This window comes from Zootoca vivipara, chromosome 7 (genome assembly GCF_963506605.1).
Source record: "Zootoca vivipara chromosome 7, rZooViv1.1, whole genome shotgun sequence".
In the NCBI taxonomy this organism is placed as follows: Eukaryota; Metazoa; Chordata; class Lepidosauria; order Squamata; family Lacertidae; genus Zootoca; species Zootoca vivipara.
This window is the reverse complement of record NC_083282.1, coordinates 15,537,037-15,562,870: the sequence shown is the minus strand read 5'-3', so window position 1 is coordinate 15,562,870 and position 25,834 is coordinate 15,537,037.

Below are 25,834 nucleotides of genomic sequence, written 5' to 3'. Positions count from 1 at the left end.
TCTTCCCCTGCTCCCCCAGTCTTCATTCTGGCACACAGACCAACTTTGAAAAGCAAACTAGAAGCATCTTTTGCTTTCAGCAGTTGGTGGGGTGGGACAGGAGAGAGACTGGTTGTCAGAATGCCGTCTAGTAGTATAATGCACTGGAGAGCCATGTTACTGCCTTGTAAAACAGTGAAGCCTTCCTATTACTGGTTAATTAAAAGGCCAAAGTAAGGACACACTTTTATAACCTCTTTTAAAGATATGTTCACAATGCATGTTATCAGGAAAAACTTCAAAGGTGCATAGTGCTCCCCCCCCCCAACCGCCCACAGTATAAGCTTTTACTTGAAAACATGCTCAGAATCAATGGCAGGCTGTTGGCACCGAGCCTTCCTGAACTTGGGAATTAACTAAACTATTTTAATAAACATATGAAAAGCCATGTTGCTTCTAAATAAAACGGAGCTTTAAAATGCTACTAGGGTACTCAGAAATGTCCCAGTGAGTTCATTGAGACTTACTTCCAGTTAACTTGGTATAGTAGGGTGTGTGGAAGCTCAGGTCTGTGGGCCAAATATGGTCCTCCAGGCCCCTCTTCTTGGACCGCATAACTCTCCCCAGTCCACACTGTTAGAGTTGTTGCAAATCTGGACCATGTGCAGAGTAGAAATGAATTTGCTCTCCACCACAGGAATGAGTTACAAAACATTGCAGAACAGTCTTAAAATAGTTACAGATGAACATTGCAAGATACAATGTAGCACATTGCTCTTAACCAAGCAAGCAATGTGGTCCCATCTTTTTTAAGTCCTTAAAACAGTTCAATAACTTTCCTCTCTCTGATCCCAGAGAGAGATCCTATGCAAGTACAGTAGTACCTCGACTTACAAAGGCGATCCGTTCCGCGGCACTCTTTGGAAGTTGAAACCTTCAGAAGTCAAAGCATCCATTTTGCGCATGCACACGTGCGATTTTGCGCATGCGCAGACCACGCACACAGCGAAAATACTTCTGGGTTAGCGGACTTTGGAAGTCGAAACCTTCGGAAGTCGAGGCATTCGTAAGTCGAGGAACCACTGTATCTTGCTTGATCATCATCAAGCTTAGCTTCTACTACTGCTACTGCTGGCTTTATCACTGAGAAAAACAATTTGTTCTCAGGTTTCACTTTCCTGAAGAGAAATTGTGGCTTGGGTATCCAGCTATGAATCATTAATTAGCCTAAAGACTGAAATGGAAAATCTTCAACCTTTTCTCCCACATTTGCCAGTGAAACCTCCTGCTTAATACAAACTTCTCTGCTTTACGAATGCAAACCTTTACATAAGTTATTCAACTTCAGTGTCTATAAACATTACATTTTATGCATATTAAATCTATATATACATAAATGTAAAAGGTCCATGTTTGTACTCGATGACCTGTCTCCAAAACCGCTTGACCGATTGCATTAAAATTTGGACACAACGTTCCAGTTCAATATGCGAGTGTTTGCATAAACTTAGATTGTGACACCTGTCACAGGTAAAAATATGATTTTGTGAAAAAAAATAGCTCCCTCCAGTGGACGTCAAAGGAACAGATGCCATTTGTGTAGTACCAACACACCCCACACACACCCTCCTCCTCCTACCTCACCAGGCCGGCCCCTCCCCCACCACCGACGCCACCTCCATAGCCAGGCGGGGCCTCCAGACCCACGCCAGGTCCCGGAACCGCCTCAGCCGCCTCCAATGACAGCACGAGAGGCAGCCAGGCTGGACCCTGCCACCACCGACACCCACGCCGCCTCTACATCCAGGCCTGGTCTCGAGATCCAGGCCATACTTCCAGACCCACGCCAGCTCACGAAGCTGCCTCAGCCACCTCCGACAACGGCACAAGAGGCAGCCAGGTGGACACTGCTACCCACGCCACCTCCACATCCAGGCCAGGTCTCGAGACCCAGGCCGGACCTCCAGACCCACGCCAGCTCATGAAGCCACCTCAGCTGTCTCCAACGACGGCACGAGCGGCAGGGAGGCCGGACCCCTTCATCAACACTGACGCCACCTCCACACCCAGGCTGGGCCTCGAGAGCCAGACCGGCCCTCCAGACCCAGGCCATGCCCTGAAACTAGCTCTGCCGTGGGGCAAGCGGGAGACCCTCCCCAACATGACCAACAGGTACCCCCTCACCTACCGGGGGGACCCGCACAGACCCTCCCCAAACTACGAGTACGTTATATTGGGGGGGGACAGACAGGGGTCGGGGTCACATCCTCCCCCTATCCTGGGAAACTGGACCCCTGACTGAGCCACAGCAACGCGTGGCTGGGTACAGCTAGTATCATGTATTTAACACACACACCCTCACTGGCCCCACTATGCCTCTTGGGTATTTTTACTTAGAGTCTGATAATACTTGTTTGCTTGGATGGGTGGGGGATAGAGAGTGTGTGGAAACTAATCTGTGATACAGATGCAATATTTACATCCCTTGTTGCAACCCTTTTTGCCTCTGGCTCTATTACCCTCTCCCAACAGGGCTGCTTTTTGTTCTGATCAGAAAGCTTCCCTGCTTTGTAAAATTTTCAGGCACGAGAGGGTCATTTTATGCTTTGTGTAGGGAGGTGTGTAAATGCTTTGTATTCTTTAAAGGTTACACTGTCTCCATCTAGTGTTATGCAATGTGACTTTGGTTGGTTTGCGAACACTATTTCTGCAAAATTATGAGTGCCATAGGATGGGATGTTTATTTATTTATTGTTTTTATGGGTGGATCAATGCAACATTCCCATACAACCCTCAGTGGCCAGTGGACCTGATTGCTTTGTGTGACTTAAAACACGGGTGGGGAACCTTTTGCAAGCCAAGTGCCACATTTCCATCTAGGGAAACTAGGGGGGGGGGGGCAGTGTATGCCAGCAGCAAAAGTGGGTGGAGCAATGAATGTAACTTTTACCTTTGTACAGCAGGCTGATTTCGCCACACACACATCCCTCTCTATCCTCCATCCAGACAAGCAAGAAGCATTATTAGAGCACAAGGATGCATTCTAACTAGGCAAAACCACTCATGGAGGATGCAGTGCAGAGCCAGTAAGTGCTGTGGCATAGCCAGGATTGGGGGGGGGCAGGCTTTTGTTACGGGAGCAGAACCTCCAATTTGTTTTGATTTTTACTGATTTTTTACTGATTTTTACTGATTTAGGGAGGCAGCTCCCCCCCCCCCCGTTTGCTACACCCATGCTGGCTGTGGAGGGGCTATGATCTGGAAAGAGTCCCAAGGGTCTGATGGACAGGCCTCAAGAAGCATATTTGGCTCCCAGGCCTTAAGTTCCTCACCTTTGCCAGAGAGAGAGAGAGAGAGACCCCACAACACACACCCTTTTTGTCTTCTTTTGAGGAATCTGAGCATCCCTGATACAAGAGACTTAACTTTTTCCAGAACCTCCTGCCTTGTATATGGAAAGTCTTGTATTATTTACAGAGTGAATTGAGACAGGTCTGGCTCTAACTTCCCAAATACAGTTGTTTGCTCCTGGTGACATCATTTCTATATAAGGCCAAGAGCTTCAGCTACAAGCCTCAGCACCACACATGTCTCGCATGATTTCAGTTGCCTGTCCTGCATCTGTTCCAGAAGAATGCAATCCAAAGAAGAAATGGAGAAAGGTAATTAAGAACCAAACATTTGTATGCGTCTGCCTAAACAAAAATTAACATTCCCTCAAAGCTTGTTCTTCTTCTGACAGCTAATACTGATTATTAATGAGGCTGCCATTTGCATTTCACAATGAAATTCTCCGCTGCAGAATTGACTGGATAATTAGTGTGATTTAGAGCTGCTCCAATGCTATGGGTGTCCTGCATAGGAGGAACATGAAAACCGTGTACAGAGAGAGAGATGCAGGGCCAGCCCCAGAGCTTTTGCTGCCTGAGGTAAAGTATGAGGTGTCCCTCTCCCACATTCCATGTTCAGAAGCCAACCAGACCAGAAGCTGAATCAACACTGTGGGTGGGATAGCATCCTCTGCTGTGCATGAAGTCAGCATGCTAGTTTAGAGGATGCACCTTGGCTGGGGGTGAATTAGGAATGGCTAGAGGACTTCAGTTGGTGTGAAGCTGGTTTGCGATACAATGAATGAAACAGTAGTATCGTATAACAATGTACAGAATACATATGCATTTTGGATAACATCGTGTGAACAAAGATTAAAAACCCAGCACTGTAAACCCAGTGAGTTTACCATAAGTGGGAGTGCAAACATAGCCATGTAGTCCAATGTCACATTGTTGTCCAGAGTGCAAAACATTGCAGTGGTTAACCTTACTAACTACTTTGCAATACAACTGATTGATTTTCTGATTTCATCAGGGTTGGCAGCCACTCATTGATTGTGAATTGGATGCAGGAAAGAAAAGAGAAAAATTAAGAATGCACTGTCAGGGCTTTTACTGTGCAACGCCTGGATGTTTTTAATGATTTTTTAATGTTCTGTTGACAGGCATACGAAAAGCAGTGCAAAATGCAGAGATGATAAGACATCCCTGTAGGATTTACATAAGGGGGGGGGGAGAGAGAGATCATTTTCTATAGCACAGAACACAATGTAAGCACAACAGCAAAATTCAGCAAAATTATTTTTGCAAAACACAGGCGTGTTTCTTGTGTTTGGTTTCTAAGATGTTGTCGTAAATCAAATTTCAGGAGAAGCTTTTCTTTTTAATTCAGGCACAAATGTGAAGGAAGGTGTTGCCTTCGCAAGCGTGTGGGTTTCCAAAATAACCGGATTCCTTTTTGCCTAGCCCAGGAATCTGTGTGCAGCTGGTTCAGCACTCCTTGTGGCTTGAACAAATGGAGCACTGCTGCTGTGAAGGCGCATAGAGCACATTCAGACACAGGACTTCCCTGTGGAAAAGACTACAGCTTAGTGGTAGAGGAACTGCTTTGCATGCAAAAGGTCCTAGGTCCAATCCTCAAGCAGGGCTGGGAGCTGTCCTGTCCTAGAAACTCCTGCTAGTCCTTGCCTTGACTGGGCACTGCCGACACTGCTACGCCACTGGTGGGCAAGGGTGGCAAGGGGAGGTGAAAGTGTGTGAATGCTACTTCACTTCTTCAACAGCCGGTGACAGCACCTTGGCAGAAGTTGTGACCATAAACCTTTGAGCAGCATTTGCTATTGCAGCCAGAATACTGAATTGTGACCTTGTGTCCTATTGCAAGTAAAATTCCCCATTCAAAGCATATTCTGGATTTTGCAAGGACAGCAGCCAATTGCCATTTTTCATTTGCTGCTCAAGCTACCCTGGTGTGCAGCTTACATGCAATATATTGGGGGATATCTTTGGAGAAGGGCCATAGCTTAGTGGCCCTTCCAGCTTTTATTTCCCAGCATCTCCTGGTAGGGAGAAAGCCTCCTGTCTGAAACCCCAGAGAACTGCTGCCAGAATGTGGGCTCTCCATTTCCATGGCTGATGCGCATCAGCATGGGATGTTCTAAAACTCATTGTGATTAGAGAAAACTTCACCAGTCTCAATTGCATCAGTCTGGATTGAAACATCAAGGTGGTCCTAGTTCTTTCTTGTACACCTCAGTTTTCTGCTTTGGCTGCCTTCCTCCTTATCTGTTTACCTCCTCCCTCCTCTTCATTCAACCTGCTGCCCTTGATTCCTGAAGGGGCACTGCTAATTACACAGTAGCATTCAATTAGAAATATGATTGCCCTGTTCAATTAGGCATGCTGGTTTACCGGCTATTGTTTGCATTTTTTTTTAAAAAAAAAGCACACGAAGGAACATTGCCTTGGTTTAACAGTGTCACAGAGTGCATTTATTAATTGACAGCCACTTGAAATGCCATCTTGATGGTTGGTTAGACCGCTACTTGGTTTTCCTCCAATAACTCCAGCCTCTCGCTGTCTTTCGACTATTAAACCATGCGGCCATTGCTATCACAACACAATATGGCAATAGGGGGTGGAAGGGAAACCAGTTGTAGGAGAAGCTTTCTGTAGATGGCAGCACACTTAAGAACAACACTTTCTATACTCCTTCAGCCATATTAGATTGGCTCCAGTGCCACATCAGCAAAGACAATAATTATCATTGCAGTCACAGCCTGCTAGAGCTTAATGTTAAAGAAGGCTACTGTGAAGCATTTTATTCTGATGTACTATATTCTATTTTATTTTATTTTCAGCTGTCTAGGGAACTTCCAAATGAAAAGGCAATATAGAAAACTGTCTATCCTCACCAGGGGCCGCTGATTTCAATGGATCTACTCAGAATATGGCTTATACCACCACTGTTGCTATTCTTAAAGGAGGAAACGGTCCTGTGCATTTAATGCATGGCAAACTTTCTCCCTGAGAAGTTAAGCATAAGGATTTGTGGCAACCGCAGTCTTTGAGGATTCTAACACAGACAGCCCATTTGAAATAATTTATGCAGAAGCTAGTTTTATTGATTTCAAGCCTCCATGTATAGACCCTTAGAAATGAAGCCAGGGTGGAAACATTCTTTCAAATGTCTGTCACATCAGAACCTCTTTAACGCTTGCTCTTTCCTCACTGTAATGTTGTTAAAGAAATTGCCTGGAAAAGCTGGATCATTAAAACCAAATCCAACAAACGACGCTGTATATAAAAACGCAACAAGGAGTTTTTTAAACTTTTCGAATGGCAGAAGTAACTGTTGGATCTCACTCTGGAGCATTGACGAGATGGAAGTTTTAAATCCTCCTGTCAAAAGATGGTCACGATTAAAAACCACTAAGTTTACTTGCAGCATCCATCTCTGCTTCCGTAACGTTAACTTTAGTCTTTTCAAGCACACAGGTTGTGAGGAATAACTGGAACAATGTGTGTGTTGGTGAGGGGGAAGTATGAAAATTTATTTTGCCCCCTTCACTCTTCATCATGTTCAGAGGTGAGCATTGCTGGTTATATAGCCAAAACAGCAAATCTCACGCATGGGAGGGAAGTATCAACAGGCTTGTGGAAACCCCAAAGTTTGGGAAATTATTTTTAAAAAAATATTTGAAAGGGGGAGGAATCCCCAAACAGCTCAGTGGGGACAGAACAGTCAAAGAATTCTAGCTGACTGTTGCAGACAGGGCAGGGTCAGAATATGCAAGAAAAGGCATGGTTGAAGAAGAGCACTCCAGACTGGGACATTTCCTATAGGTTCTACTTGTAGAATTAGCTTATTAGCAGGAAAATGAAATTCTAGTTGCTCAGCTAGCAAGCTGAGGTTGTGTTCAGGTGCTTACTATGAACTAATATTAGACGGGTGCCATATCTCTTGCCTTTTCGGCACTTACTGATACCCTCCTCTTCCAATAGAGCTGTCTCCCAGATGCATCTGTATTGGGAATTTCACTTAATTATTTGATCCAGTGCTTTTCTTCTAGGAAAAAAGGTGCTAGCACTCACCATGAGGTTGTTACGGTAAGTGCCACACTTTTAACCAGTGCTTTTCTTCTAGAACCGCCTCTCCCCATCATGATAAACCGTCCCTTCATCATTTTAAGCCCTTCTTCGTGTGCCTCCTCCACGTGAGATCCAGAGGGTGACAACATGAGACAGCGCCTTTTCTGTAATGGCTCCCTGTTTGTGGAATGCTTTCCCCATGGAGCTTCTCCTGACACCTTCATTATATATTTTCAGGTGCCAGGTGAAAACAGTCCTCTTCAACCAGGCCTTTGGCTGATTAATATCCTACAGCCTTTAAAATGTATCTTTGGGAAGGGGGGGTATTGTTTTGGTTTAATTATTTACTTGTGTTTTATCTTGGATTTTATTCAGTGAACTGCCCTTAGATCTTGGGATGAAGGGTGGTATATAAATTTAATAAATAAAATTAATAAATTTGGGAGAGGGGTGCCAGTACTGCATACCCTTGAGAACCCCCACCAAAAAAATAACTGTTTTAATCTAACATTTGTGGAAAGGTGGGGTATAAATTTTAACAACAGCAACATTAACTAGATGACATAGTATGTATTGCTATATTATCCACATTTTATTTATGTTCCACCTTTCTGTTATAACTTAGGGCAGCATGTATGGTTATCTCTCCCATTACCTTCATTTTATACTCACAGCAAGTCTGTGAGCTGGGTTAGACTGGGAGATAGCAGTAGCATAACTGGAGAGGGCAGCAGTAAAAATACAATGAAAACCAGTAATACAATTAAAAATACAATCAAAAATCACACTGCATCTAGCACAGCAGATTTACAATGGTTACAATGGGCAGAAAAATAATTACATGGTCCCTCAAGACCCTCAGCTGTGTTCATGTGGTCCATGGGTGGGGGAAATGTTGGGACCCACTGGTCTATAGTGACCGGCAGTGACTCTTCAGAGTTTCAGACAAGGAATCTTCCCCAGCCCTACCTGGAGATGCCAGGGACAAAACTTGAGACCTTTTGCATGGAAAGCAGATGCGCTGCCACTGAGCCATTCTTTAATTTGTAAAACACCTAGTTGTAGGTGCTATATAAATAGAAAGAGCAGAGCAGCAGATGTGGCTAAGAGGGAACGCACTCATTTTGCAACTGACAAAATGCCTTGCCACTTCATAGACAGCAGAGATAAGTTACTTTCTCCATAGACTTAGCCAAGACCTGACAAAGAAAATGTCCGCGGTTTGACACTGCCAATTTTTGTAAGTGGCTCCTTAGGAATTGCATCTTCTACGAGCTTCTCTTAGCTTTCGTTTCTTGGACTGAGTCAGGAAACATTAAGCTTGGAGATACATCACCCCAACTCAAAAAATAAACGTATAATCTCTTTTCAAACTCCATTGTGGCCACTTTCAAACGGGGGGGGGGGCATCATTAAACCACTATCCTTTCATCCCTGTTGCCGCAATTAACTGTGAGCTGTCAGTAGGCAAAGCACTTTTCCTGTGGCTAAGAGAGGATTCAAATTTCATATTTAAAAAGCTCCTCTAATGAAGGAAGCAGAACAGTAAGAGGATTATCTCTTTCAGATCTAATACAGAAAGGCTGGAGGGCACTTTGATTTGTTTTTCCAAAGGCCGTCAACCTCCAATGCCTCGATGCATTATTTTGCCCTATTATTTATGGCGGCACTTTTAGCCTAAGACCGGATTCTGTACACATTTAATGAACTGGGGTCAGAAATGAAGGGACGCTTTCCTCATAACCCCTACTTCAAGAGCAGATCTTCTGGAATATTTTGATTCTAAAAACTAATTTGCTGCACATTCCAAAGATGAATGCTAGGAATTCTGAGTGGGAGAATGCTTTTACATTCATGCCATGCTTTTGGGCATGGGTGGCTTTTTCCGTCCATCTCTTCCCACAGTTCCAAAGACAAGTGATGTACAGTAAATGCAGGGAGCAGGGCTGTCCTGAGACATTTTGTTGCCTTAAGCAAAGAACACACGTACACATACACACACACACACCAATTTTCACACACAGAAGCTCAACAGAATCTTCCACTGCACCTGTAGGCAACAGACTAGCTCATGGGGCACAGGGCAGGGCACAGTGACCTCCAATATCTAGCCAATGCTCTGCCGCTCAGCATCTCAGGCCTCTCTATGTTTCAAGGTAGGGTTGGCACCTGCAAGGAGATATGTGCAGTTCGTATCTGCCATGCAGGAGCCACCCATCTCGCCCTTGGGATGAGGTCTGGATTGAAGAACAGAGAGCCCTATATGGTTGTCCTCTTGAGTCATGGTGTTCCTCAGTGAAGCTAGTCCAAGCAGATGAGAGAAAACACCCTTCCTTAACCAGATGTTAGCCTTGCTCAACGATCTTTGTTTCCTTTCCAGAACTTGATGCACTTGAACATCAGGAACGCTGCATGAACACTGGAGGACTTGGCCAAGGTGTGCCTTGGGGTGGAGGAGTTACAGCTAGACTTCTCACTGTGGGCAGTCATGAGGGAAACAGCCAAGGATGGGCAGTCCAAGATTAGCTCAGCCTATGCCAGGCTAACAGGTTGTTCACCCTGAAGATCCGCGGCATTACAGAACCAGTGCATGGAGACTGTGGGCTGCCCAGATGACAAGACCCCCCCCCCAACCGACCTCACAGATGTAGTCTAAAGGAAAGCAGAGTGATACGTTTGACCCCAGCTTGGCTGCCAGAGTTGCCAAAAGGATGCAAATAAGGTGCAATCCAACCATCTTGGGGACTCTCACTCTATAGGACTACCAGTTTAAATATAAAGCTTCTGGGGAGCTATCTTGGAGTTTTCTATTGCAGAATACTGCAAGAAATGAAGTTGGCTGTCGTTTCTTTGACAAATGATGCAAGAAAATGAATAAACAACACTGATGCAGCTTGGTTCAATCCAGTGCTGACAGTCGACATGCATAACCAGTTGCGATGACATCCACAGTGTCATGTTATTGTTGCCGAGTTTCTAGGGCAGTTCACAGTTCCAAGAGGACATCCTGCCCTTCTTTATTTGGTTGCTGAACAAGATGAAGGATGACAATTCTGGAAACTCAAAGCGAAGATTTTCGCAGGGAACTGCTGTTTCCTTAATGGTCTGGGTAATTATTATTCAACCTTCTCTCTCAAGGTATCTGGAGAGATCAGAGCTGCTGATGCCAGAGGCAGCTAAGGATAATACTTCTCAGCGCTGGCCCTTCCGCAAGGATATGTCTATGGAAATAATCCACCTTCCCTTCAGTGGGATTGTTTGCCATTAAATATACATGCAAGGCCTTGCTCCTCCTTGATTAGACAAGGCAATTTAACATTATGTTTTTCATTGCAGAGACGCAAACATCAGCATCTCATCTGGCCCCGCAGTGCGATCAAACAACTGATGTAAAAAATATTTTTTTTAAAAAAAACAAATCAAGGACCTTGACCAGGTATTTGAGCCGTACCTCTCTTCTGTAGAGTTTTCATTTGCTCTTTGAAAAGAGCACCCTGACATCTCTCTCGTTTGAAAAGCCACGTGAAATATTCCCTCTTTCTCCCCCACCCCTTCCCCACACATTGTGCTTACGTTGGATCAGCAAGAGTTGCAAGCACAGAGTGCCACACCAACATTTGCAAGGATTTGCTGCAGGCTTCTCATCCATTTCCAGTGACTTAAGCATTTCTTCACTTCTAGGGTGGTGAGCCCACCGTTTTTTAAATGGCAGGTCTCAGAAAGTGAGCAGGAAACCAGAACAATGCCGATTACCAGAATCATCGCTAAATGAACATAGCAGAATGAAACCGACCAGGTCAGCAAGGTTTAGGGGTATATGCCAAAAGCAAAGTATAGGCCGAAGACAATGAAATTTTCAGGCTGCAGAGGACAATTGAGCAAGATGCCCTTTGTGCATCACCACCCCAATTCTTGGCATCACTGTCACCCTTCCAGTGTTGCTCCACGTGGCTTGCCAGCCATACATAAGAAAGGGATCTAGGGGTCTTTGTAGACCACCAGCTTAACACAGGTCAACAGTGTGCTGCAGTAGCAAAAAGAAGAAGCTAATGCTATTTTTGGCTGCATCAACAGAAGTATAGTGTCCCTACCAAGGGAAGTATAGTACCACTCTATTCTGCCTTGGTCAGACCATACCTGGAATATAGTGTCCCATTTGGGGCACCACAATTTAAGAAGGATATTATCAAGATGGAACATGTGAAGAGGAGGGCAACCAAGATGATCAAGCAAACCAAGCCTTAAAAGGAATGGTTGAGGGAGCTGTGTATGTTTAGTCTGGAAAAGAGGAGAGGAAGAGGAGATATAATAGCCAGTTGAATTGCTTTTGGTTTTCATCTCCATGACATACTGGCTTCTGAAATTTATCTGCTGTCACCTTTTCTTTTTTAACATTTTAATCATATGAAAACAAGGTGTTATGAGCATTATTTTAATGGAAAGGTAAGTTATAAATATTTTTTATCATCTAACTTCCAATAATTGGATTTTGAAACTTTCATTTTATGAGCACAACTGAGTCAGTTGCCTTGGAATCAGAAAGTTTCAGCTTTACGATAGCTATAGTCAGGGTCTCCAACAAGAGAGAGAGAGAGAGAGAGAGAGAGAGAGAGAGAGAGAGAGAGAGAGAGAGAGAGACATAGTATACAACATGTTGTAGCTGGTGTTAGCTAATGGAGAACTAGACCCTTGATATGCAGTGATAAATGCCATTGTGGTTCTGAAAACTATCTGTCAGACTTGAGCTCCTTCCCCTAAGAAAAGCATTTATGCTCCTTAGGTTTCAGCAAGTGCCCTCTGCTGTTTTAGATTGGTGCTATCAGCATGTTACTCTTTATTCAGCATTAGTGCATCTGTGGCAAGGGTGTCATAGCAGAGGATACCCTTCAAAGTGATCTCATCCTAAGCTCCAAAGGTGCTTGGTGCAAATTTCTGTCCAAGCCACATTCTGCAAGGTGGAGAGACATGCTGCTGTTCGCATGCAAATTGGATTGGATGGGAACTTCTGGGCTGGCAGAAGATGTTTTTTTAAGGCCAGCATTGCAAAGAAGTGCATTTGTAGGGGAGCAGCTGGGTAAGCATTGTGGTAGTACACGGTGAAGGGTGTGGGGAATGTTGCTTCAGTGGTAGAGATTATGCTTTCCATACAGAAGATCCCAGGTTCAAACTGCAGCATGTCTGGTTTAAAAGATCAGGTAGCATATGATGGGAAAGGTATCTTTCTGAGACCCCTGGAGAAATGCTACCAACGATCCTATGCCAGATGGAAAAATCACCTAACCTGGCAGGAGACTGCTTCCTGTAATCCTATGACAGGAGCGGGGAACCTTTGTCACTGAATTACAACTTCCAAGGGTGATGGGTGCTGTGGTTCAGCAATCCCTGGAGACCAAAGGTTCCCCCCACCTGCCCTATGGAGTACCTGGCCACTGAAAACACTGGTGGTGGGAGAGGACAAAGTTAATTTAAACTTGCTAGTGTTGGGTGCAGAAAGTTGGGTGTTTCATCACTCGTCGTGATGAAAAGGCTGCTAGTCAGCCGTGGCCCATCTCAGCCACATAGCTGACATAGTACAACCAACAAGAAAAGACTCCCAGCTATAAAAAGTTGTGGAAAGCATTTGGGGAAGTGCAATATATTCCTCCACCAGAATTGCTCCCCTGTGAAAAGACACCTAGATCCCGCATGATTAGTCACTGCATCCATTGATTGATTTCTGTACACTGACCATGTGGAAATACACATTTTGCCACCTGCAGCCTCGCTTACTGGAGTCATGTGGCCCCAGCAGTGGTGGCAGGGGTGGGTGGAGTTCCGTGGGGGCATTGCCCAATGGGATACCACCACCCAAAGCGGTGGCCCTATTCAGGCATTTATACATAAAGAGTAAAAGCAACATGGAACCAAGGAAGGGAGCCATGCTGAGTAGTCCATTCACTGAGTAGATCCCTGCCCCAGGGCCGTCTTAAGCATATCTGGCGCCCTGGCGCCGTGGTGCGAAGATCCCTCCGGTGGCCCCCCCCCTCCCTGTTTCCCAGCGCAGCTGTCTGGCGGGCGCAGCGTGGCGCCCCCCTGGCGGCTCAGCACCCTGGCGCCCTGCACCACCCAGCCTTGCCATAGGGCCGGCCCTGCCCTGCATGTCTGCATGTACAGCAGAAATGTCTGCATGAAGGACTCATATATGGAAATGCCCTCTCCCTGCAGACACTTGCCCTGCACTCATATAGAGCAGAAGGCATTCCTCATTTGGGAGGCAGGGCTACTTGGCAGAGCGCGTAACGTGTTGTTTCACTCATAAACCCAATACCTGAATAGGACTAGTGCAATATTAGACATGTGTACTCAGAAGCAAGCCCTTCTGAATTCAGCAGGCCTTACTCCCAAGTATGTTTATGCAGGATTTCAGCCTAAGCGTGGCTTCATATGGCCATAGGATGGTTAAGAAATGTGGGTATTTTGCATCCTGAACATGATCAAAACCATATTATAAAGGAGACAGGGATATGTATAAGCTGCTTAGAAAGAATATTAGAATGAAAAGGTGATAATCCTATTTAATAGTTGTGGGTTGTTGTTGTTTTTCTAAGATGAAAACTTCAATTAACAGGGAAAGCTAAATTATACAGGGGCATGGGGAAATGTTAATTTTTTAAAATAAAAAAACCATGTAAAATGAGCTTGTCATTTCCTGCAGGGAGTGAGGGGGGGGGGGGACCAGACAAAAATAAGTGAAGTTTGATCTGTTTTGCTGTACTGTTTCATCTGAAAAACACAGACGGAAATCTTGCTGACAGATTCAGGGCACACCTTCCAGCAGTTAAAAGTGGTGAGTACTCCACAATGATGCTTCCCATTTTCTTCCATGCAGTTAATGACTTGCATGACCTCTCCGTCTACACCTCCTGAAAAAGGATTCCAAGACACCTTGCAAACCAAACCAGTGTGCCCTTTTCCCAGTCCCACCTCTGCTGAGCGGCACAGCGACTCAAACTTTCCTCGATCTCTTTTTTTATTGCCTCTTAATTTGTTTCCCAGCCTCTAATCCTGCTTTACCTGTTTCTCTTCTGTTTTAAAAAAATTAACGCTACCCTGCATGCGACACAGCAACAACTGTTTGCTTTGCTTTTTTTTTTGCTCTTTCAATCCTGCAAATAAGTGAGACGGAAAGCTTCATTAAAATGCAAGTGTACACCTGATAATGACTCCAGTCACCAGCCAATTTAACCCTGTAACCTTAGAAGAGCAGGTGGAAGCAATCTGGAGAATGACAAAGATGGTGGCTTATAGGTTATACCCAGTGCTATTTTTCTAGAAGAAAAGGTGCTGGAACTCACCATGAAAGCCTCCCTTGTTCTCTTGTAATGGCAATGGTGCCCACTTGAGAGATGCTGGAACTGAGTCCCAACTGGAAAAAGAAGCCCTGGTTATACCTCCCTATCCTACAGTAGTGATTCCCAACTTCTGTGTTGTGAGAAAACTGTTCATGTGCTTTTAGGAATGCCTTCGTTAAATCATTGCCCATCAAAGCAAGTGTGGTGTAGTGGTTAGCAGAGGAAGTTCATCCATTAAGGCAATTGGGGCACTGGCCCACCAACCTCAGCCTGTGCTCAGCAAGCCCCTACCTACCTGCCCTCTTCCTTACAAACAGTTGGAGATGTGTGTGGTTGCACTTACTGCTGGTCTCCCTGCCTTCCGCCCTGCCCTGCCAGTCCTAATGGGCATCAGCCACCACTGGAGGTTAGAACAAGGTATTCTAACCTTGTATTCTCCCAGGGCAATATCCACTCTTCCTTGGCCCTGGTCTGAACCCTCCTCAAGTGCTGGAATTGTCATTTTACTCCTTTTACTGCCTGGATAGCTCAGCTGGTTAGAGCAGGCATCCCCAAACTGTGGCCCTCCAGATGTTTTGGCCTACAACTCCCATGAGTCCTAGCTAACAGGACAAGTGGTTGGGGAAGATGGGAATTGTAGTCCAAAACATCTGGAGGGCCGAAGTTTGGGGGTGCCTGGATTAGAGCATGGTGCTGATAGCACCAAGGTTGCAGGTTCGATCCCCACATGCAACAGCTGTATATCTCTGCATCACAGGCGGTTGGACACCAGATGATCAACTCTTGCGTAACAATAAAAATCCTTGCCTATAAGAATGGTGGTTGAAAATATCACAGGGAATCTTGCTGTCGGCCAGCTAAGTCTGTGGAAAGAGCCCAACACTTTCGACTCTCATTCCCTCTACAAAGACCTAAACTTGGGGGGCAGGGGAACCTTGAAATTCAACAAAGCAGATGAGGAGACAAATCATATGAGGAAATCTTGAGGCACTGGGTATGTCTGTCCTATGGAACAGATGATTAAAGGTGGATATATGTTGACCATTTTCAGATACTTAATAAGGTAACAGTAGAAGATGGGGAAATAATTGTTCTCTCTGTACAGCAATAATTTTTTTAAAAGCATTTTAACTGACTGAAAAGTTAACACAGGGATCCACCTCTGTGTTCTGGGAGTGCTGGAAATAACAGGCTTTATGCTTTAAGAGGCCCACCCAGACTGGAAAGTTTAATGTCTTGGACACATTGCATTCATCCAGCCAAACTGCTCAGTACTTCTTCATGGAATCGTTCTGCCAGAGGGCTGATTTAGACACTTATCCAGTCCAATAATATTCTCAACATTGTGGGCGGATACCGTCGTGGCATCAGCATTTGAGATCCTTGGACAGAATCAGCGGCCCAGATCCATACCCTGACAGGGCCCACAGCCAATGCCTTCCCTAGCTTCTTTAGTGCCAGGCAGCACTAAATGGTAGCGCTAGCCACCATTTTGATTTCCACAACCAGCACTGAACCACTGATATATTACAAGTGAACTATTCATTTACTGTGTTTGCTATTGTTTAAGATAAAACCTGTTTGGGGGAAAAACTACTTTTGCCATTTTTATGAACATTTTTTGTTTGTTTACAGATAGTTGCCTTGGTGATATCATCTTGCATCAATTGCAGTAGTCACTATATCACCACTCTGTTCATTGTTTTACCATGTAAACCTGCCAGGGTCCACTGACAAAGAAAACTTTCCCCAAGGGCCTTGAGTCCTCTTGTGGAATAACCAGCCTCATATAACCAACATGTTTGCCCTGCACCCCAAAAATCATGGCTTGGCTTTCCCCCTCCCTATAAAAAGCTCAATAACTTTGACCTGAACCCAGGGCCGGCTCTAGGGGTAGTCTGGGTGGCGCGGGTGGCTGCGCCTGCCCACCAACCGCGGCAAGAAACGGAGTGGGGCGGGGGCACCAGAGCGATCTCTGCACCAGGGCGCCCGACGTGCTTGAGACGGCCCTGCCTGAACCCCGAAAAAGGGTGTAGATTACTGCCAGCTTGCAGTCTGTTGGGAGTTGGCCACCCCTGTCATAGAGTAAGCTGTTCTGTCAGGCTTAGCTATGTCCACTACCTTGGGAGGAACTAGGTAATAGGGCCTATTGTTCTCTCCCAGTCTACCCAAGGAGCTCAGTGTGTGAAGATGCCTGGCTCTCACAAGCCACTCTTGAGTTCCTATGCCAATAATTTAGGAACTTCCACTGCTTAGAAAACCATTTTTAACTTACCAAACATTTGGTCTTTTTCTATGCTAGGGGAAGAGGGAAGTTTTGGAACTCACAAAGGCATATTCCAACAGCCTGTATTTCCTGCATATTTTGAAATATTAAATATCTCTTGGGGGTTCTCCCATCAAAGAGTGCTTGCCGCTAACTTGGATCTCGGCATCCAAGGTTTCCCTGTTTATACCGTTTCCCACCTTGAACCAACACTCTCACTGCTATTTTTCTAGAAAAAGAGATGCCGGAACTCACCATGAAAGCCTCCTTTGTTCTCTCATAACGACAATGCTGCCCACCTGAGAGGTGCCGACACTGGGTTCCGGTGAGTTCCGGCTGGAAAAAAGCCCTGACAGCACTCACCAGGAGGCAGCACTTGTTTTGCTGCTAATGGCAGCCATCTTGTGCTGCCACTATAGCACTTTTTAGCAATGTATGAGTACCTCATATTTTACCAAGAAACGCCACTGTGCATAACATAACATAAAATGCTGGGATAGCTCAGTCGGTAGAGCATGAGACTCTAAATCTCAAGGTTGTATTGCAGGGGGTTGGACTAGATGACCTTTGTGGTCCCTTCCCATTCTACAGTTCTATTATTGTATAACATATGGCACAGGCCCATGTTTTCCCCTCAGACAATTGTTCGAACAATACTGATACTATAGCACTGAAGCATCTGAAAGAATATCCATCTATACATTGTGACCCTTCTCAGAGAAATACTCCCAACAACATCTCTCTTACAAACGAGAGGCCACTTTTATGCAACCTCCATGTGGAGCAGAGGCTGGATGCTCCTTCACTTTACAATGAGAATCATTGGGCTGGGTGAGTAGGTAAACAAGCCCATGGATACTATAAAATGGGGGAAGGAGGTCGAACCTTGTTCAGTGTAAGGGCCACATCCCCTTCTGGCCAACCTTCCAGGAGTGATGGGCAGGGCCACAGGCAAAATTGGCCAGAGCCATGTGTGTAAATTTCCCCCTTTATACCATAGGCTAGTTCCTTCACACAGCCCTCTTTATCTTTCTTCCAGGCAAGCAAGAAGGTATTTTCAGAGGACAGGTTCCAGCCAGGCGAAACCACCATATCAAGATGCAAAGCAAAGCTTTGGGAAGAGCGGGGTGTGACTGGGGAGGGGATTTGGCCTGGGGAGAGTCTCAAGGGCCAGAGAGAAAGACCTGGGGGGGGGGCTGCGCCTCAAATAGGGATGAGAGACACTGACAATTTCGGTGTCTCCCTTGACTGGAGACCTTGCATTCAGAGAAGAGCAGATTTTGAAGGAAAGCTGTGTTTCATTTCTTAGCATGAAATTTGGAAATTGCAATTAGGTAGATTTGCCTTTAAATGCAAGCTGAGCTGATTTTATCCCCCATACCTAGTCCCATCTCCCTTAAGTACCTAGCAATGCCCCTGCTTCTTGGACTTGGTTATATTAAATGGCCATCTGCAGCTAGGTTTTTGCACAGCCTGTCACCTAATGGGCTGTTAAGTCTGAATTACTGGTTTTGATTGCCCAAGGCTACTCCAAGCTACTGGAATATGTGCCTAGGTGGAAGCAGAGGATGTAGTTTTTGCAGTATGACACTGGGAGAGAGTAATGAAAATAACCTTTGAGTTGAGAGTTTACTGGGAAGGTCGCTAGGAGGTTTCTGGCTGGCAAGAATTAGCCTTTGTGTGTACAAGTGCTTTTCGGGGACGGGTGCTGGCTTGTACTAGAACTACCTATGCACATTTGCTTCTTATCCACTCATGAGGCACGTTTGTAAAATCTATAGACATTTTTAAAGCCCCACAAATCTCTGTTCACATGGGAACTGACCTTTTAAAAGGCGACTCCAGAAATAAAATAAATAATCGGATGGCAAAACTTCTATGTAAGATAACAATGTCCTTTGCTTCAGAGTGAATGGCAATGAGTTTGGGCTAACTAACCCAGCAGCATATCAAATCCTCAGGACAGAGACTGTGTCTTCTTGTAATGAGTCTTCTGTGCCAAATGCAAATAGAATGTATCATTTGTTGGTTAAGCTCTGACGGTGCCTAATAATGGAAAACAATGAGATCAGAATTGCAAATCTGACTTAGGCTTTGTATCACTTTTAACCACTAATCACTCACAGGATGAAATATCATCATCATCATCATTATTATTAATGTAGGTAAAGGTAAAGGACCCCTGGATGGTTAAGTCCAGTCAAAAGCTCATCTCGCTTCAGGCCGAGGGAGCTGGCATTTGTTCACAGACAGCTTTCCGGGTCAGGTGGCCAGCAGGACTAAACCGCTTCTGGCACAACGGGACACCAGGACGAAGCCAGACTTAACCGTCTGGGGATCCTTTACTCTTTTTTTACCTTTACCTTTACTATGACTGGCAGCCAAGGTTTCAGGCAGAGGTCCTTCCTACCTACTGGGCAACCCCACATTCTAGTATTATTGCATCTCAGGCTTCCTCCTAAAACCAGCTAACCAGGGAGGGAGGGAGCACCTACAGTGAAACACTCCCATATCTTACCTGCATTGTCCAAGGTAAGCAGAACAGCTCAGGTGGCTGCAAGCTGAAACCCCTGCTGTGGGAAGGGAATTCACCAGCCCTGCCTGCAGCAGGATCCTCTCCCTCCCTGAAACTTTCCTTTCCAAATGCATTGAACTTACATACCCAAGGGGACCCACAGCAGCGTAGCTAGCTGCTCGGGTGCCCGGGGAGGCATGTGTGCCCTACTCCTGGGGGTTTGGCAAGCCACCCATGGGGCGGGGGCAAGCCGGGGCAAGAGCTGCTTGGTTTTAAGCAATGAACACCATTAGAGCTGACCTCGCTTCAGCCTTATAAAAAAGCCCACAAAGGTTACTTGTCTGCAGAGCAAACAAACAAAATTACTAGCTGCTAAGAGGGGAGTATCAATTAAATCTTTATTATGGTCATAGACCAGCATAAATAGGGTGAGGTACAATCATTTAAAATCTATAAAACATTTTGGAAATCTAATGTTATTAAAACAGAAGGTATATGTAAAAGACTATAAGAAGCTAAAATAATCTAAAAGAAGGGTTGGGACATTTTAAACGAATAGGGAAGAACATACAAGGTTAGTATATAAAAGGCTATGACTATCAATTTACAAAGAAATTTACAAAGCACTCTGATATGAGTATTCATTCTAGTTTGTAGCGCAGGTCATCAGCCAACTAATTTTGAACGCTGCTATGCAGAACCTGGCAACATTGTACACAACCTGCTGGGTTGGTGTATGAAAGTAGCAGGGAGGTACAGAATTGTCCTGTGCGCCCTGGGTACTTATGGAGTGGTGGGGAGATGAGGCTAATATGCAGGGGCGTCTTAGCCATAGAGGTTAGTGGCGCGGGGAACCACAGCGACAAGTTCTGGAGGGCGCCATGGAAGAGGCGGAGGCTGGACCCGGTGCCTCCCCACATCAGCTCGCCGCCCTCGCCTGCCTCCGCCATACCGAGCGGCGCCTGGAGCCTCCATCCCGTCGGAGTGCTGCCCACCTGGAGGGCTGCCTCTTGCCTTTCCCATCTCCCCCTCGGCGAAGATTTGCCTAGCTGAGCCCTTAATTATAGGAAGACTGTATGATTACTTATCTCCTTGGCTTGGGAGTCACATAACTCCATACACCCCAACAATTCTCTGATTAAATTAGGAACGTCCTAAGGAAAAGTGGGACGTTCCGGGATCAAATCAGAAACCGGGACGGCTTCTGTACATAAATCTGGGACTGTCCCTGGAAAATAGGGACACTTGGAGAGTTTGCTTCTTTGCTGGCCATTTGCAATAACAAAAAAAGAAAGAAACCCCAACTATTCTACAGTTAAAGGCAAAGCTACGTGTAGTATGGTCCTGGGAGACCTGCCCCCACCAAAGCAAAGGGGCAGAAAAGCAAGATTACCAGCTTCCTGCTCGTCTTCCTTTTCAAGATGTTGCTTGAGATCGACTCAGCTTTCCAGCACAGCAGCACATACCTTTCATAATCAAAACACCCAGAAAGCTCTCTTTTGGATAGAAAAAGAACAAAGGAGGAACTTGCCCACCAGCGGAGGCATTTGGGGTGTGTGTCTTTCCTAACCTTTTTTATGGGCTCCTGCACTGCTCAGGAGCCAGCTTTACCCGGGCTGACATCTCTCTCCATAGAAACATGAGCGGGAATGGCAGCTAGCAGGAGACCAGTTAGATCTCTTGCTTACTTCAGATGTGGCTGTCAGGAGAAAGATGAAAGTGCCATTTATGGCCCCGAACACCACCCCTGGATAATGAGCAAGCAAACTACCAGCAGAAGCAACAACACAAAAGTTTCTCTCTTTTTTTGTCTAAGGAGGAGGAGGAGGAGGAATGGACGCTTTAAGAAGAGGCTAAGCATCATTTGTATTCCCGTTCCAAAAGATAACTGAACAGTGCTGACGTCACGGGAAAGAACAGCTTCAATGCAGCATCTGCCCAACACAACATGCGACAGAATGGCCAACCTTCAGAATAAATTATTTGTTTTTAAGGCTGTGCGTGTCACTTGGCACTAACATCTAACCAGCAGCTAAGAAGTGTCTTAGGAAATAAGAAGGGGACAGCGGAGAAAACAGAAGCTCAAAGACAGGCAAAGGGGGAAGAGAGACAGGCAAGGCATGTCGACAGCAAAGTTTTGATTCTATCAAATTTATTAGATGACAGGATAGAAGCTTGCCTACATGAGACTAGTCATCAAAAGCATACCTTGGCCCTATACGACATTACTGCTAATTATATTTGAAAGCATTCTTTAAAAGGCAATGCTTTTAATTGTTATTATAGAATCCTTATATTAATCCCCACAACAGCCCTATGAACTAAATAATGAATATCTACACTCGACTGCTAAGATTTTGGTGTAAAAATGAAGTAACATTGTCAGTTTTCAGAAGGCTTCTTCTTGAGAACAAGCAGTGAATTTTTTTAAAGGGTAATTGGAGATTTGACCTGTTATTTTGACAAGCAACATATTTCCTACATCTAATTATTATTAGCAATAATTGTTGTTTCAGTTTAGTTTAGTTTTTTTAATAAAAAAAAAATCCAGAGAGGCAGTTGATGTCGACTGATCCCTCTTCTTGGTTATTTTTGTTCAGTGCAAAGAGTCACTTGTTATTTCAGTACGAGATAATATGAAAATTGAGAGCGGCATACCCTCGCAGAAAGGGTTCAGAAATCACCCTTATGCTTAGGATGAAGCTGTAACAATGTGAAATGTAGTTATTTATAGAAGGCTGTCTTATACAAAGTCAGGCCGTTGGTCCATCTGAAGCAATTTTGTCTACACTGACTGGATGTGGTCCTCAAGGGATGTGGTCCTCAAGCAAACCTCCCAGGAGATGGTAAGGGGTGAGCCTGGGACCTCCTTTATGGGCTCAACCCCTGAGCTTTGGTGCTTCATAAATACCTCAGACCCCTTAGGAATACAGTAAAGTCTCAAGGTAAGAGAGATTTAAATGGAGATGGCACAGAAGGGTTTCCTGATGCCCCAAGAATGCAAATAATAATAATAATAATAATTAAAATGCTAATAATAGTTTGATGTAGCATTACCACCCCACCCCAACCTCCCCCTCTTCCCCCCTCTTTTATTCCCAACCTACGGTAATACTGTATACAACACTAATGTCTCACAACAAATGAAACTGATCTGTAGAAAACACAACTTGAAAAACTTGCACCTATTTTTGTAAACTAAGAAATCTTTAATACTTTTTGTAGTAGTACTGTAGTAGTAGTAGTTTGATGTGGGAAGTATGTTGTTTGCTAAAAAAAAACAGGTCAAATGTCCAATTATTTTTATTTTAAAATTCCCTGCTTTTTCTCCAGAAGAAAAGGCTTGTTACACCAAAATGTTAGCAACCAAGTTTGGATATTCGTGATTTACTTCATAGGGCTGTTGAATACAAGGATTTTATTTTTTTAAAAAATACAGGTATTATCAACCTGAATTCCCAGACCCTTTGTATTAAAGCTACATTTTCAATGATCCCTGATACTGAACAATTTTTGTTGAGTATTGCTGCACACACCACAATCTCCAAGCAGTAAGATTTCAGGGGTGACAGTGAAAGCCTCAGGTCTGGCTTCCTTGGAATGGAGGCTGCTGGAGACAGTGGGGTCTTTGATATAAGACATAGAGAGAGGCAAAGCATAACATGGAAAGACTCACAGCATCAGTACTCCAACACAGCTTGCCTCCCTCATTAGGTTTTTGGATTCAGCACAGAGAGTAAACCAGGCTTCCCCAAACTAAGGCCCAGGGGCCGGATGCAGCCCACGAGGCTCATTTATGTGGCCCCCGGCAACCCCTGCTGCTGCCGCCCGCTCTTAACGGCACGGCTGCCCACACCCGGGTCGCCAGAGCATCGGAAATAGATTGTGCACCTGAGCAAGCGTCATTTCCGGCACACTTCCGGGCCGGAGGAGGCCCATGCGCATGCGCACAAGCTATTTCCGGTGTTCCAGTGACCCGGAAGTGCACCGGAAATTGCGTATGCGCACAGTATGGTCGTGCGCTCTGGCCCACAGCGCAATCGGTGGTGGCGGCACCGGCCCTCGGCGAGGTAAGTAAAGCAAGCCTTTCTCAGTGCTAGCTCAAAATATGAGACTGCCCCAGATATTTTGTTACCTTGCACAATTGGTTCTGGTTTTCGTAGTGAGGAAGGGGAGAAAGAGCTATACATTTTCCTGAGGCCACATGGATAACCTCTTGACATCTTGACATACACGCCACCAGCTTTTGAGATTTCAGCTGGGGATCTTTCAAGCTTATTTTTTTCAGCCAATAAGGGATAGAAGCTTGATGTATTTCAAATGAGACTTTCTGAAGGCTAGATCCATTCTGGAGTCCATTCTGCACTCCTTGTAGAAAGGCTTTGTATTTCCCATAGTACAATGCAATACATTTTGTGTGCTCCAAGAATGTGACACTCCCAGAAGCGACATATCTTGTAGGTAGATCATGGATCTCAGCCGTGCAGTTTTCTGGGCATGGGAGATGGGAGGCACAATCTCACAGAAAAGCTTTTGCAGGCAAGAAAGGATGCTTTTAGGTCAGGAGGGGTCAGGAGGTGGGGCTTGTGTTGTGATCATGTGGGGAGATGTGACATAATGTTAATGGGATCCGAAAAGATAAGATTTCTGTGAACAAGACTATTATTGGCCTTATAGGGTTTGGTTTTGTCTTTAACTGCTCCCCCAGGAGCCACTTTCCTATTAGTCAGAGACAGAACAGTAGCTGTTCCTCTGACATATGTCAGCTCTGAGGTTGAACAGGAGAGCAATGATGCGGCTACTGGCATGTGTACCAACAGAGGCATTATTCTAACCACATTTTATGTCCAGAATGAACTGACAATCACCACACAGCAGATATTTTATACCCTAGTCTAGGTGCTATCCTACTGAGGGGGCATGTAAGAAACAGGGATTGTTTGTCCTTTGAAATGTTATTGTCATTCATTCCCATGAATAGATGGTACCTACCACATTGCATCCCTCGAGAAATGCTACTGGTCTCTTCTTGTCTCTAGACACAGGGGCAGATGGGCCTAGGCTTAAATATTTAACTTCACCAGCTTTTTCCATTCATGTCTCAGTGGGAATGATGAGCTTTTGACAGACAAGCTTACCAGTTAGCCATTCTTGTATCAGTCTGGTCATTCTGGCCAGTTACCAGTATAGGAGCACAGGAGCCAATTTCTAGAGGCCAAGGAGTCTTTGCCCCTCTCAATAAAATATTTGACCGTGTTATGTGATTGATTATGCTGGGTGGGGCTTACCTCCCCCCCCCCATATTTTATTCAAGTTAGCACCCCTGTATGGGGGTAAGTAAACCTCAGAACTCACTTGAAAAAGAGGGGAGGTTGTTGTTGTTGTTGTTCATCCCAGCCCAAGAGGAGGAGGAGGAGGAGGAGGAGGAGGAGAAGAAGAAGAAGAAGAAGAAGAAGAAGAAGAAGAAGAAGAAGAAGAAGAAGAAGAAGAAGAAGAAGAAGAAGAAGAAGAAGAAAGAAGAAAGAAGAAGAAAGAAGAAGAAAGAAGAAGAAGAAGAAGCTTGACCATCATGGTGGGATTTCTGTTCCACAGAGTACTCCACCAAATTATGCCAACCGCAGAAATCATGACCTAGGAAATATTTATACCCTTGTGAACTCATGACCAAGGGATGGTGGGAACTGCACTTCAGAAACATATGGAGGACACCACATTCACTACCACTGCCGGTGTAAACTATTCCTCTTGAAGGCCCAACTCATAGAATGATCTCTTGCTCTTTGACTCTTGGCATTTCCCTTCTGGTCATGTTACCTGTACATTTCTTAGCAATACCTGTTGCAGTGTTGTCATCAACCTTGTGGTGACAGATACGTGTTAGGCAGCACCTGTTAAGATGCATATAACCTTCCTGCTTACTTTAAAAATTTGATGTATGAAAAAATTTACTTGCACAACGTCTCAAGAACATAACAAACAATCACATTTTGCTGTCTCCAGAGCAGGTATGCTGGCGTAATTTCTTATTTGTACCACAACTATAAAGCTGACTCAGCTATATAGATCCTGGCTATGCATATTGTGAAAACTCTCATTTGTTTCATTTCCAGGGACACTCCCTTAAAGAAAAAAATGCTTTACTCCTTTTATCCACTATGATGATGAAAGCCAGGACAGACCCGTTTCTTTTTAAATGCCTCTAACATATTAGAATCATAGAGTTGGAAGAGACCACAAGGGCCATCCAGTCCAACCCCCTGCCAAGCAGGAAACACCATCAAAGCATTCTTGATATATGGCTGTCAAGCCTCTGCTTAAAGAC